General features: G+C 34.1%; 1 protein-coding gene across 1 annotated transcript in view; it reads right to left on the bottom strand.

Moving 5' to 3' along the window:
- LOC134842146 (sorting nexin-12-like) overlaps positions 1 to 1,722 on the bottom strand; it is a 457,691-nt gene extending 455,969 nt beyond the window's left edge. Inside the window, exon 1 of the mRNA XM_063858354.1 lies at positions 1,712 to 1,722. The gene's annotated coding sequence lies outside the window, so the exon portion shown is untranslated. The remainder of the gene's footprint in view (positions 1 to 1,711) is intronic.
- Between the last annotated feature and the right edge of the window lie 13,039 nt (positions 1,723 to 14,761).

Raw genomic sequence — 14,761 nt, 5'->3', positions numbered from 1 at the left:
AACAAATTTTTATTATGAAATACATTATAACCACTGTCTGAAAATTCTCATTTGCATAAACTTGAAGTGAAAGAGAAAGTTTCCCAAAGTGATTTTCAAATTTTATTACAGTATAAAAACACATTCAAAGTAATTTTTTGGCGTTTTTTTATTTCTTACTTTTCGGAAATTTTTGATATTTTTTAAGCTAGTTGCTGCTTGCCAAAATTTTGCTTGTGGTGATTCTAAACTGCTGTACTTAGGTAAACAGCCCACTTTATTGTTCGTCACTTTACAGTAAGTCCTGAAAATGGTGGCTAACTAAATCAAAGTTCAAACTTTTTCATAGTTGAAAAAATTGCAAGTTAGCGGAAACTACCAACAAATCTTATGAGAAGTTCTACGGGAGGGTATTTTTGTAGGATGGTCAGCCTGGGACTTAAGATTCGATCCCCACACTTTTTTATTCATAAACTTTCTCAAACGGAACTTTTATAGTTTGAGAAAGTTTATGAATAAAAAAAGTGCTCGTATATCAAGGCGAAACCGTGAATGTTTCTACTGCCCATAAATCACTTTCGAATAATTGTTGGTACAAAAATTACTTTTGAAAAACTATAACTTCTGGACAATTTTCCTCATCAAGAAGGAAATTTTAAAATGAAAACAAATAAATACGGTCAACTAGCTTACCTCAACTCAATTTAGAACATTTGTTTAGAGCGGCATAAATGGTCAAGCATGAAGAAATAATGTTACTTTTCGTCGTCATAATCCATACAGGGCGCATAAATTAGTCCAGAGCAAGGCCAAACTGGGTTTTTGAAAATCCCCAGAAAATAAAAAACAACGATCGGAGGTAAAATATAGTTGTACTTGAACTCAAAGAGTCAAATTTTTCGATGCGGTTTTGAAAAAAAAACTGATTTTTTTTTCAACTTGAAAATAAAAATAGATTACATCTGATGGCTAAACCTACGGCACTTAAGTACTATAAAGTTTGCTGTACACCTAAAGGCATCAGTTTAAAATCACCACGTGCAAAATACTGAGTTTTTGGAGTAGCCTGAATATTCTCCATTCAATCCCGTTTAACTAATCCTTACAAGAGTTGAACAACCCCATCAACTATAAATTCGGCTGATGTCGTTTTTAACTAGCCACAACAGAAATAATTTTATTCACAAGTTGTCAGTAAAAAACCAACCCAATTAGTAAGTAAGGCATTGTTTTCTAAACAGTTTTGTGAAATTTTTCGGGATTTTAATTTTCGCGCTTTGCTAGTTGCTAGCAAAGAGCCGGTTCTACATCTGATAGTTTTTTAAAATTAGAAAACATCAATATTCAGCTAAGATTTCACCTCAGAAAGGTAATATTGTTGAGATTAAAGTCTGTGAAACAAATTATGGTTTTGTTCTACAGACCCTGTATGAATTCAGTACGCCGTGCATAAGTTATGTTTGTATAAATTAATATCACGATTAACAAAAATGATTAAAAAATTAATTAATGGCTTAAAAATTCTTTTGATACAATTTAGTTTATTCCGAAAAAAGATTTGAGTACAATTCTTGTTTCGATCATTTGAAAATGGAACTTTGTAATCGGGTGTATTTTGTTTTATTTTCTTTTTTTCTTTTTGTTTTCCACACAAAACCAGGTACCACAAATAATCATTGGAATGGGTTGAATGAGCCAAAAAAGCGAGCGATTTAAACTTATAATAGCTTATTTTAATAAGTTAAATACTTTGAATGCATTAATTTAATTCGCAAAAACTTACTTTTACTCGTTTAAAGCCAGATTTTTTGGGTATTTTAGCGAACTTTTTGTGATTTTTTTTCGCTTTTCTAGTCATTTTTCTATACACTTTTTTTAAATTTGCTTATTTTACTATGACTGTTGAATATGCCTAATCTTGTTCCAATCCTTTTACCTCACCACAGGGGCGGATTTAGGATTTTCTGGAGGGGTGGCGGATTTTCAAAAAATTTTCGAAAATTTTGACGACCTTTTTTTGTCGATCAGATTGATTTTTCGAGCTCTCCCAAAGCAGTAAAAATACCCTGTTTTGGCCGCCTTTAGAAAAATTTTAGGGTCGGTCGGCCAAAAATGGATCTCTTAAAAAGTACCAAAGGGGGACCCTTTGTGTTGGCGGGGATTCGAATCCCTGAGGGGGGGGGGGGGGGGAAGGGCCTCTCCCTTCCAAATCCGCCCCTGCCTCACCACGCTGACACTAATTTGAAAACGAAATTTTTTTGTATTTCTTAAAGACTATGGGCGGAACATTCTGTGCTATTTTTTTTTTGTTTTTTTTTGTGAGGTTCAAATCAAAGTAAGCTTTGTTTATTTGGTGCTGATTCTGATCAATTTGGCGTTGAAAATTTAGATTATATCTTGAGAGATAACCTTGCTCTGGGTTGACAACAAGCAGAACTTTTTTCGTCACTTCGTTCAAAATTTTGCACAAATTCTGGGATTCGACAATGCTTGCTAATTCCTCTATAGAGAGAAATCTGAATTTGTTTTTTGCTTCGTCTGGAACATTTTGATTCTCGAAGAACTTGACGATAAATTCTTTGAAATCAGTTTTTTCTGATGGGAAGCTTATAATTACATATTTGACGTTTTCGTTGTGCAATGCAGCATCAAAGGCCTTCATCATCAAAACCGAAGTTTTTCCTGTACCTGGTTCTCCAATCAAACAAATTCGGTCGGGGTTTTCATCGAGTAAACTACGTTGCTGGGGACTGAGAATGATCTCTAGTTGTGTCAGTCTATGCTGATCTTTCTTGGCTGCTACTCTCGAAATCAACCGTTCTTCAACATTTAGGGGGCGCGTATCGGGTGGGTCGAGGTACCAACTCTGTGCGGAAAGCTGATTGGATGTGTCACAGCTAGTCGGATCGTTGCCACTCGTTGTAGGGTTCAGTAATACTGAAAGCGACAAAATAGCTGCAACGTAACTGATCAACTTCTTATGTTCCTCATTAAAATCCAGATATAGCGCAGCTTCAGAGCTAAATAAATCATCAGTGGTTATTCCTGACAGCATGAGCTGAAAGTCTGCACTTAGTTCGAACAACTTAAGCTTACCATTGCTACAGTAAGTATTGCTCTCTAATTCGACTTGGTCAAAATCTGCAGTCAATATCAAGGTTCGATTGTTTTTCACGGTTGTTAATTTTTCTGCCTTGATCTTTTTCTCGTCAATCAACGCCTGAATAGCTGCTTTTGTTGTGTTGGGAAAAACGACCACAAATCTAACAGATTTTTGCGCTATGTTTTTCAGCTCAGTATCGGGTAAATGATCCGCGACTTCCTTTAGGATTGAGAAAACTATGTTTTGCATTTTGGTAACTGCCTTGAGAACTTTATCATGAGCCAGTTTATTCTCAACAGCAGATTTTGGTAACTCTGGGTTATCACTGCGACCCACTTCGAAAATTGTAAGCAATCCGTTGCCAACTAATAGCCAGTCAAACTCGAAGTCACAGTTAAAAGGCTGCCTGAGTACTTGGTTTAGATGTTGCCTCTTGTATCCATGAATCAACAGACCTCTAGGACAGTCCAGTGAAGAGACTACTTTTTCCCGGAAGTCCTTTACTTCTCCTAAATAGAGATTGATTTGTGGTTTGCTCTTGTCATTAGAGTTGTCATTTTTGGTGCCATTCAAGTTGTTTTGTTTTTCCCATTCGGGCAAATAGTGGAGAAAATCTTGACGTATTCTGTTGAACTCCGGCAATGTTTCCAAGCAGCCTTCTATTTGTGGGAAATACGCTCTAAACAGACTCAGTACACCATTCACGTTTCTCAACGTGATTTGTGTTTCCGGTTCAGTGCCCGTTTCCGGTTCATTCTTTGGGGGGATTCTGAACATTCTTCGGGTTATCTCAAATCGGGTCTCAACGTCTGGAACATTAAGAATCAGGGACATGAGTAATGGGTTAGGGGGGTTGGGAGGATTTTGTCCTCGACCCTTTGGATCTTTGCAGCATTCCACTGATTCAAATAAACTTTGACGAGTTATTTCTTTGGAGTTATTTGAGACACAAACTACCCTAATTTGCAAAATTGGCCTAATTTCTGACACAGTTTTCTCGAAATAATTATTTAGGTCATTACGTAGCTTCTCAACTTCAGGTGCACTTTGTTTAGTCTTTGCACAAAGAGCGAATATAATCGGTATTTTTGCTGACAGTTGGGCACCCTCAGGGCTTAGTTTTTGAATTTTGGTTTCAATTTTGTTCGCTTGGTCAGAAATGCTCTTTTTAATTTCTTCGACGTTTATTTTGCCGATTTGCTTGATTGCAATTATACGGTCAATGTACGCATCTTTAATTGTTGGAATGAAGATGTTTGCCACTGGGAAGGCTTTTTGATAGCTGACAGTTCGGTTCAAATCATAGTCTTCGATTGCACTCTCTTCTTCTGGCAGCTGTTTCAAAAAAAATCCTGCTAAGCCAATTTTTTTGATCTCCTGAATTTGAAAGTTATCGCTGCTGTCCTTCTTTTCAATTTCGAATAAATCATCACGGGGGCCAGGCAAAATTTGAAGCTCCAGTTCATGTTTTGGAAACTTCGAAGTAAGATCCGGTTCCATTACTCGCAGATCAAAAGCAGTTTTTGCTTTTTAGCTACGTTTTAGAAACCTATGAACATCGAACTAATTAATGATCGAAATTAATTCTAGTTTGGTTGGCAATTTTCATACCCCAAAATTTAACAAAAAAAAACTTATATTTCATTTTCCAGTTTTGAAGCACAAAATTGTTTTATAATTGAACTGAAGGCATCAATTTTTTTCAAAATGCAACAAAAAAATCTGTGTTTAGATGAGAAACGCTTCAAGATTTTGCGTAGATGGCGAGCAAAAATATGAAGTTGAAAACAAAGAATTTATATAACGGTAACAAGTAGTTGCGAACGTAGCAGAGAAAGGTTTGAGCACCTAAAATTACTGGAAAAAAAACGTATTAAATAACAGGATAAACTTGCGCAAAAATGAGAAAAAAATCTACTTTTGAGTAGCGTGAGACAATTGAGATTCAATCGTTAGCCATTTGAGCTTGGAAGAACTGAAAGTAACACAAAAACAGACCTTTAGCTATTACTTGATGAATATATAAAATATTATCATTGATTTTGAAAAATTGTATGAAATTGATATGTCTGACTTTTTTCCACAGAATAAGTGCATGGACCGGGCTCTATGCTCGCATGAAACTTCTTTTAAAAATGCTTGATTCAAATGGTACTATAACAAATCTAAACAAGGATTATTTCATACGACAATTGTGCCTGCTGAATTTTCGTTCATATCAACAAATCACGACCATGAAAACTATTTTGGCAGTTTTGGCATTTTTCAAAATTTTGTGCGAATTCCGTATATAACAGATCATTGAGATAAAACTAATAGTATGTCAGCTCAAAAAAATTATAGAAGGTTCGTTCGATTTTCTCAGATAACTATAATAATTGTGTCATCAGTTTTTGCAGTTGAAGGACAGAAAAATGAAATTGAGATCTCTCTGGGATAACTATGTTTGTTTTATTGTAGAGAGGCCACTCGTGTCAGTAATCAATACTATATCTTAGCTCAATCGGGACCTTTAGAAACTTTAGAAGCATACTTTTTAACAACGACGGAAGGACTGACATGAGCAAATCAGTTTCTCATTGAAAACTGCTAATGTGTTATTGTTCCGACTTTCGATACGAAAGTAACGGAATATTTGTGCTCGGGGTGGGTTTTTTTTTCTTCAGACAAATTTCGACTTTTTAACTAGCCATTTTTGACGGAATTTTTTTATATCATTCGAAAGGTATTGCTGTCCTGAGCTCAAATTTGAAAAGATATTTTACCTGTGATTGTTTTTCGTAAAGTTACGGGGGTTTAAAGATTGCCATTTTGGCCAATTTGGGACAATTAACGCGCGATATATTTCGCGCTACAGCGCTGATTTAAATTATCCGGACAAAACGAACGAAACTTGAATTTTCGAACGCGTTTTTCTAAAATTGGGTTAAGATTAGACAAAAAGTGAAGAGGACAAAAGTTGCTTAGAATTTTACCAGAATTAAGATGGTGTTATTTTTTCCCCGAAATTCGCAATAAAAATTTTACCCAAAAAATATGTTATTTTAGCTTTCTTCAATTAATCAAAAAATACGCTGAAACTACTTCGTTAATTGATATGGAAATTATATCTCAGGAAGCTTCTTACGCAGCTCAACAAAGTTTAAGAAGGGTCAACTCTCCAAAAATTTGCGCAAATTGCTTAAAATTTATTTTGAAACAAAGATTCTGGGTTTTATATGGTAAAAATCACATTTATTGACTATCAGGTGAAAATTGTTTCTCTTTTACTGGTTTTCGAAGATTTAACCCTCGTTAAACTTTGTTGAACTGCGTAGGAAGCTTCCTGTGATATATTTTTTTTATCAATTAACAAAGTAGTTTCAGCGTAACTGTTGATTAATTGAAAAAAGAAAAAATAACCTATTTTTGGGGTAAAATGTTTGTTGAGAATTTCGGAGAAAAAATGGCACCATATTAATTCTGGTGAAACTCTAAGCAACTTTTCTCCTCTTCACTTTTTGTCTAATCTTAACCCAATTTAAGAAAAACGCGTTCGAAAATTCAAGTTTCGTTCGTTTTGTCCGGATAATTTAAATCAGCACTGTATTAACGCGTAAACTGAGAGTTAATCCACCATAAAAAACGTTCCAAATTGGTCAAAAGAAGCTTATTTGCCATAATTGGTTTGTTACAAGGAGCGAAATCTATCCTTTTGTACTTTATATGGCGTATGGGGGGATGATTTTCATAAAAAGTTTCAAATTTTAGAATTTTTTTTTCATTTTGTTTTATTTCATTGATTTTTTTAATGTTATTACTGATCCATAAACCTTAGAAGGCAGTCGGAACATTCAGGGATTCGCCCTGATACGAGCAGTCTTGTTATCATTAATTTGGTGTTCGGGAACTTAGTATTTTCCCTAGGCCACAAAATCCTGCTTCAGCTGCCTAAAAAAGCGTTAGTCAATCCACAGACGTTGAAATGGCTTAGAATCTAATGACATTTTGTCTAACGCAAAAAAAATTGATTTAATTCTAATCACAAAATTTCGAATTATCAACTTCCAATCAACTAAGTTTATTCAACTCCCAACAATATATGCCGCAGAAAAAATGATTCCCTCAAATCAAACATGTTTTTTAAAAAAACGTTGAGTCGAAAAGCGCATAGCAATGAGGCGATATACGAAAAAAAATCTGAGATAAAAGAAGATCTTGAGCCAAAGTATCTTGAGAAACAAAAAAGATCTTGAGCCAATGTATCAGAAAAAAGAAGCAGTAACTGCCTTCTTAATTTTTTGTCTGATTCAAATATCATTTTAAACATTATTTTGGATTTTAAATCTCCCGGCTTCCCTGGTAAGGAATTGATTGATGTCAGAATTCCATATATAGTTATTACCAGAAGACATTTTTGAGCCAGTAAAATTTACTGTTCGAAGCTTACCTAAAATTGCTACTACTATTATTCTCATATTTTTCAATTAATCAATAAAAAACGCGAAAAAAAAACAATAAAGGAATTTTTAGAAACTTTTGTCTTGAGTTTGAACAAAAAAAGGCTGCAAAAATAGTGTAGAGTTATCAAAATTTATTTGCAAAAGTTTCTTCATGTTGGTCTTATAAAAAAAGTCAGACTCAGTTTTTCTCCGAATTAAATCCGATTCATTAATAAGATACCCAATTTTGAATTATTCTAAATCAGGCAAAAAACAATCTAGGCCATATATATATATATATATATATATATATATATATATATATATATATATATATATATATATATATCTCATCAGTCTAGCAAGTAGTTCAAACAAAGAAGTTTATAAGCTGGTTTCGAATAATTATACGAATTGATTCATCTTCACTACCCACTAAAATAGCTAATTTTATGTTGGCAGATCAGGCGGATGATTTGGAACATAACCTATTATAGAACTTCCCAGCTAGTTTGAGCTTTCCGTCGGCAAATTATGTCTTCAAAATGAATGTAGATGTTATTTCTCACACTTTTAGCCGGCAACAAAGAAACAAAGAATTAATCATTTGCAAAAACTGATGGACATCATTTTGAATTTGAGAAACTTTTTACTTGAGAAATTACAAAGAAATTAACAAAAAGACATTATGCCCCAATAAGTTTGCTCGTAAGATTGCTCGTATCACGGGGAAAATTGGATTGACTTTTCAAATTTTTTTTTTCAAAAGTTGACAGAATAATCAAAAATCATCAAAAAAGTTTCTGTTTTTGTTTTCATTTTATCCCCCTCCCATCACGCTATTTGAAGTACAAAGTGTCATATTTCAAGTCTGCTTACACCTTTAAAAGAACAAATTGCTTGACTATTTTCAAATTGGAACGTACTGAATTGATACTTACCTTTATATTGTACGAAGCATATCGCTCGTTATTTATCCCAAATTGGTCAAATTGTCAAATTTCAAAAGCCCATAACTATACGAAAAAAGATCTCTTGTAGTTTTTTGTTCCGACTTCCGTAACGAAAGAGAGAGAATATTTGTGCTCGGGTTAGTTAACTTTTCGGCAGACAAAATTCGTTTTATTAACTAGCCCCTTTTGACGGAACTTTATAAAACTTTTCAAAAGGTTTTGTTTTCCAGAGCTTAAATTTCAAAAGATATCTTTATATTGTACGAAGCATATCGCTCGTTATTTATCCCAAATTGATCAGATGTCAAATTTCAAAACCCATAAATATACGAAAAAAGATCTCTTGTAGTTTTCTGTTCCGACTTCCGTAACGAAAGAGAGAGAATATTTGTGCTCGGGTTAGTTAACTTTTCGGCAGACAAAATTTGTTTTATCAACTAGCCCCTTTTGACGGAACTTTAAAAAACTATTCAAAGGGTTTTTTTTCCAGAGCTTAAATTTCAAAATATACCTTTATTTTGTACGAAGCATATCGCTCGTTATTTATCCCAAATTGGTCAGATTGTCAAATTTCAAAAGCCCATAACTATACGAAAAAAGATCTCTTGTAGTTTTTTGTTCCGACTTCCGTAACGAAAGAGAGAGAATATTTGTGCTCGGAATAGTTAATTTTTGGCCAGACAAAATTCGTTTTATTAACTAGCCCCTTTTGACGGAACTTTAAAAAACTATTCAAAAGGTTTTGTTTTCCAGAGCTTAAATTTCAAAATATACTTCTCCTGTGATTATGTTTCGTAAAGTTATGTGTGTTTAAAAATTTTCATTTTGACGAATTTGGGCCAATTAACGCGCGATATGTTTCGCGCTACTAACGCGTAAGCGGAGATTTAATCCGTCTCAAAAATTGTTCCAAATTAATTTCAGGAAGCTTACACCTGCAAATTTTTTATGTAAATTTGTTGACCACATTGTCCGATTGTTATGAAAATTTACTTATAGACTAACCAGGCCACGACAAACATATTTGGTCTTCATACTCAATCTCGTAAAACCACTTGTTACACTAATATATTGAAGCTCGTGTGAGGTGGGGGGGAAGGAAAAAGAGCCAAAAATTCATTTTACTTGACTACATATAGTTTTTCCATGATATTACTGCTCCACAGAAAGGCAGACGTAACATTTAGGGCTTCGCCTTGATACAAGCAGTTTTGTTTTAATTTGAGCTGAAGACTTCAATACTTCTCAGATGCAAAAACGGCATGTTAAAAAGTCGAAACTGGTCTGAGCCAGGTTTGGATATCGAAGTGCGGGGTTGGGGGGGGGGGGGGGGGGGAGTGGACTCAGACCGTTCAAAATCAGACTCAAACATAGTCAAAAGTGGATGATTCAGCAAATAGTGAGTTGGTATTGGTTTGGAGATTTTTAAGGAAGCATTTATTCAATTGGAAAAATCAACAAAAATTGAACAAAAAATAAAGAAAAAAAAACAAATAAAAATCTAATATTTTTTAAGTTTCTTAATTGATTTTCATTCTGCAACGAAATCGCATCATAGTGTGATATATGCAGTGGCGGGTTAAGAGGGAGACTAGAAGCAGACGCCCCAAACCCCACCCTCTCCCCCTCCCCCTCCCCCCTCAGAGATTCGACTCTCTGACGAGCAAAAGGGTCCCCTCGTTGTAAAATTTTTTGGTTATCCATTTTTGGCTGACCCACCCTAACATTTTTTAGGGGGAAGCGTGCACCAAAAAACGCAATTTTTTTGAAAAAAAAGGCTCCAAAAAGTGCTTCAAAACGCCCGTTTTGACCTGTTTTTCAAAGTTTTGCCTGCGGCGCAGAAAATTTGACCAAAACAGGGTTTTTTAGTGCTTTAGAAGAGCTCGGAAAATCATTTTGGTCGACCGAAAAAAATTGATTGACAAACTTTTATTCTTAAATTTTTAAATAAATTTTTATACTTAAATTTTTTTTAAATCATCCTTCCTCGAGAAAAAATGAGATCCACCCCTGGTCTGAGCACGAAAATTTTTTCACTATCTTCAGAAGTCGGAACAAAAAGGGCTGGGCAAAAAATAGCCAGATATTCCGTTTTTTTTGCAAAATAGATATTTTTCATGAGTTTCGATGACAGCTTCACTAAAGTTTCATAGTTTAAGAATTTGAGCTGATGAAGTCAAAATCAGAAGTTGTGTTTTTTATACAATAACGTAACGATCATAAAAAAAAGACCTGATAATTGAGTCACAAAAAGGAAAACTGGAAGAAATTATTGGTACATTTTGTACTCATGAAATTAAATTTCCGTGAATAACTCAACTAACTGCACTATCAAAAACAATAGAGATAACCTCTTATGCAGTGAAAACTAGTGATTGCCAAATCTTTACAAAAAAATACAAACTGTGCTGTCTTAATCGACAAAAAGTAAGCAGACACGTCAAAACTACCAATTAATTGTATCGGCAGATAATTTCCAATCGTTTGTCTTTGTGTTGTCAAGCGTAAAATTTAAGATTGCTCCATACCTATAATTTTTATCTGGAGTGAGATAAAATAAAGTAAGTTGAAAAGCTTACAAAAGTCCAGAGAGAAAAGATTCAAACATAAAAAAGTATAGTACGTGATTACAATGATTATAAAATCCTGTGATTGCAAAAGTAAACAAGACTGCTCGTATCAGGGCAAAGCCCTGAATGTTCCGACTGCCTTTTAAGGTTTATAGAGCAGTAATAACAATAAAAACTTCAATGAAATGAAACAAAATGAAAATTTTTTCTTCTAAAATTTGAAATTTTTTATGAAAATCATCCCCCAACACGCCATATAAAGTGCAAAAGGATATATTTTGTTCCTTGTAACAAATCAATTATGGCAAATAAGCTTCTTTCAACCAATCTGGTAAGATTTCTAAGACGGATAAAATATCCGCTTACGCGTTAAGAGCGCGAAATATATCGCGCGTTAATTGTCCCAAATTGGCCAAAATAGCAGTCTTTAAACCATCATAACTGTACGAAAAACGATCACAGGTAAAATATATTTTCAAATTTGAGCTCAGGACAGCAATAGCTTTCGAATGATAAAAAAATTCCGTCAAAAAAGGTTAGTTAAAAAGTTGAAATTTGTCTGAAGAAAAAACCCACCCCGAGCACAAATATTCCGTTACTTTCGTATCGAAAGTCGGAACAAAAACAAAAACTAGTAGTTGTGCAATATCACAAAATGAGCAGACATGATGGCAAAAGCAACCTTTAAAAGTTCCAATAAGTGTTCAAAATTTGTCTGAAAAAATTACCAAACTGTTCTTCTTAATCTTTTTTTTTAAATTACCATAGAGAAAGAAAGAAAGAGAGCGAGATAGAGGGAGAGGGAGAAGAGAGAGAAAGAGAGGAGAGAGGGATAGAGAAAGAGAAAGAGTAGTAGAACGAGAGATGAGGGTTCGAATTCGACTTCCTAAATAAACTAATTTAACTTGAATTAAAAAGATAAACAAAAGAATAACAACATTTCTACTCACATTTCTCATCCACTTACCTGAGCGGCAAATTAGTGTGAAGATCGAAAATTACACCAGGGTGAAGTTTGTAATGGGATGGACTTGCTATGAAGTCAAGAAGATAAAAAATAAAAAAAATGGAGAAACAAGTGACGTCGGACAAAAAAGGTAAAGCCCTAAAAGAGTACATGGTTCCCTCTCAATCTTGAAACTATCGGAATAAAACTGACCGAGCATTTTTTGGTTCGAGTAAAATCACTTTCTGTTTTTGTGATACGATTCACCTCATCTGAAGAAAAATTTTGATTGAAACATAAGCTTAAATTACATTTGGTTCTAGTTTACTTGTTTGGTTCCTTGACGAAACTAGTTTAGATGATTGGTTTCTTAAAAGAAGAGCAAGCACCTCATTAGAACCTACGCCTTAGCGTTGGTAAACGGATTCGTACCCGCTAGACTAACTAAGCCACAGGATTGAAAATGTTCACTGTTAGAATTAGCCACATACTAAACATCGCTTTTTATTAGGGACCACAGCATTTTTGAGGGACCAAACAAGTAAACTAGTAACTTAAATTTGGTATTTTCTGGAAATTTTGGCCGGATCAATCCGCAGCTTGTGTACTTAGTTTTTTACTCTAAGATCAACCCAGTTTTGTCTAACTTGCATTTTTAAATCCCCAAAACTTCACAAAAAACAAACAGAGATATATATTTTTGTATTTGAGCTTCAAAACTTGATATCTTTTGAGAAATATAAAAATTACCACCCAAAAGAGTCATTCAAGTTGGTTTGAACACAAAAAACTTGATAAATTACCATTCTTCTGTTTTCGCATTATTTACTTTCTGATGCTGCAATTGGTGAGCAGAAAAGCCAAACTAATTCATTCAGATCAGTTATGTCTGACAACATATAAGAATTGGCCATTCTTCTGTTTTTGCAAAAAACAAGCGGCGATTGGTGAGCAGAACTGCAAAAAGTAATTCATTCCGAGCAGTAATGAATCACAGCAGATTGTTTTGCATAGCTAAACTAGGCTGTCAGTGTTGAATGCGAAAATACTTCTGAAGTACGCCCTAATTATTGATTGAGCTTTACTTCTGTACTGTAAAAATGACATTTTCATTTTATCACCAGTCTAAGCTGACTAATTTGTGAGTCAGCAATCATTATGCAAAAAAAAGTAAAATTTTTACAGAACAGTGCATTAAACAAGTTGATACAAACTATCGTTTAAGTAGCTTCCAGAGATGAGGTAAAACAGAAAAAAAGTTGTCAAACGTTTTAGTTGTACCTATCAGCTGAAAATATCTTCCGTATGTGAAATTTTTGGAAAAAGAAACAAATAGCTAAATAGCTAAATAATACACATATATGAGCAAATTTTCGGAAACAAATTCGAAATTTCGAAGTTCAGAACTCATGAGCACAGAAATAGCACTCAGCCCAGGGGCCACCCATCATCCATAAACTTCTAGATTTCCAAAAACAATTCAAAGGAATCAATTTCAGTGTAGAGAAAAATTGGTCTGAAAGTTTTGCCATTCAGACTCAAACTTTGAGAAAAGTGGATGATTTGGCAAATAGTAAGTTGATATTAACTAAAAGATAATCTAGATAGCATCTATTCACTTGTAAAAGTCAACAAAAATTGAACATAAAGTTTAAAAAAAAACAAATCGAAATCTAATATTTCTTAAGTTTTATTCTGCAACGAAATCGCATTATAGTGTGCTATATGCAGGGCCGGATTTAGAGGGAAGCTGGGTTTTTTCTCAAACTTTGACTGCGGCGTACCAGTTTTGGCCAAAACAGCTTTGGCCAAACTGGGAAAGCTCTGAAAAAAATTTGGTCGACCTAAAAAAAGTCTTGAAAATCCACCCCCCTCGAGAAAATATTAGATCCGCCCCTGGCAACATGCACTACCGCCAGCTATTGTTGAGATTTTGAATTCTTATTTTGCTTCTTGGAAAAAATGGTGCGCACAGTTTTTCGTAGACAGTCAAAAACTTATTTACAGTTAAACCGACCCCTTTTACGGCCCCTATTATACATAAAAGACGCAATAGCTAATTTCATGTAATATAAATAACTCAACAAGACTTCTCGTATCACGACAAAGCCCTGAATGTTCCGACTGCCTTTTAAGGTTTATGGAGCAGTAATAACATTAAAAAATTCAATGAAAAAAAAACAAAAGAAATTTTTTTTCCTTCTTAAATGTGAAATTTTTTAATGAAAATCATCCCCCCACACGCCATATAAAGTACAAAAGGATAAATTTTGCTCCTTGTAACAAACCAATTATGGCAATTGAGCTTCTTTTTACCAATTTGGAACAATTTCTAAGACGGATTAACTCTCCGCTTACGCGTTAATAGAGCGAAATATATCGCGCGTTAATTGTCCCAAATTGGCCAAAATAGCAATCTTTAAACCCTCGTAACTTAATGAAAAACGATCACAGGTGAAATATCTTTTCAAATTTAAGCTCAGGACAACAATAATTTTGAATGATATGAAAAAAATTCCGTCAAAAATGGCTAGTTAAAAAGTCGAAATTTGTCTGAAGAAAAAAAACCCACCCCGAGCACAAATATTCCGTTACTTTCGTATCGAAAGTCGGAACAATAATTATAAAGGCTTAAAATAGTCAGTTTAGTTGGAAAAGTTTACTAATTTTTAGATAACGTGTTTGATTCTCAAGCATTATGGGTCGAATCAGAAAAATCACACGACAGAAATTGTAAGACAGGAATGTTTCCCATGATAAAGTTGTAAGATTGCAGACAATTCATTCAA

Source organism: Symsagittifera roscoffensis, chromosome 3 (genome assembly GCF_963678635.1).
Source record: "Symsagittifera roscoffensis chromosome 3, txSymRosc1.1, whole genome shotgun sequence".
NCBI classification, from domain to species: Eukaryota; Metazoa; Xenacoelomorpha; order Acoela; family Convolutidae; genus Symsagittifera; species Symsagittifera roscoffensis.
This window is presented reverse-complemented; position numbering and strand designations above follow the sequence as displayed.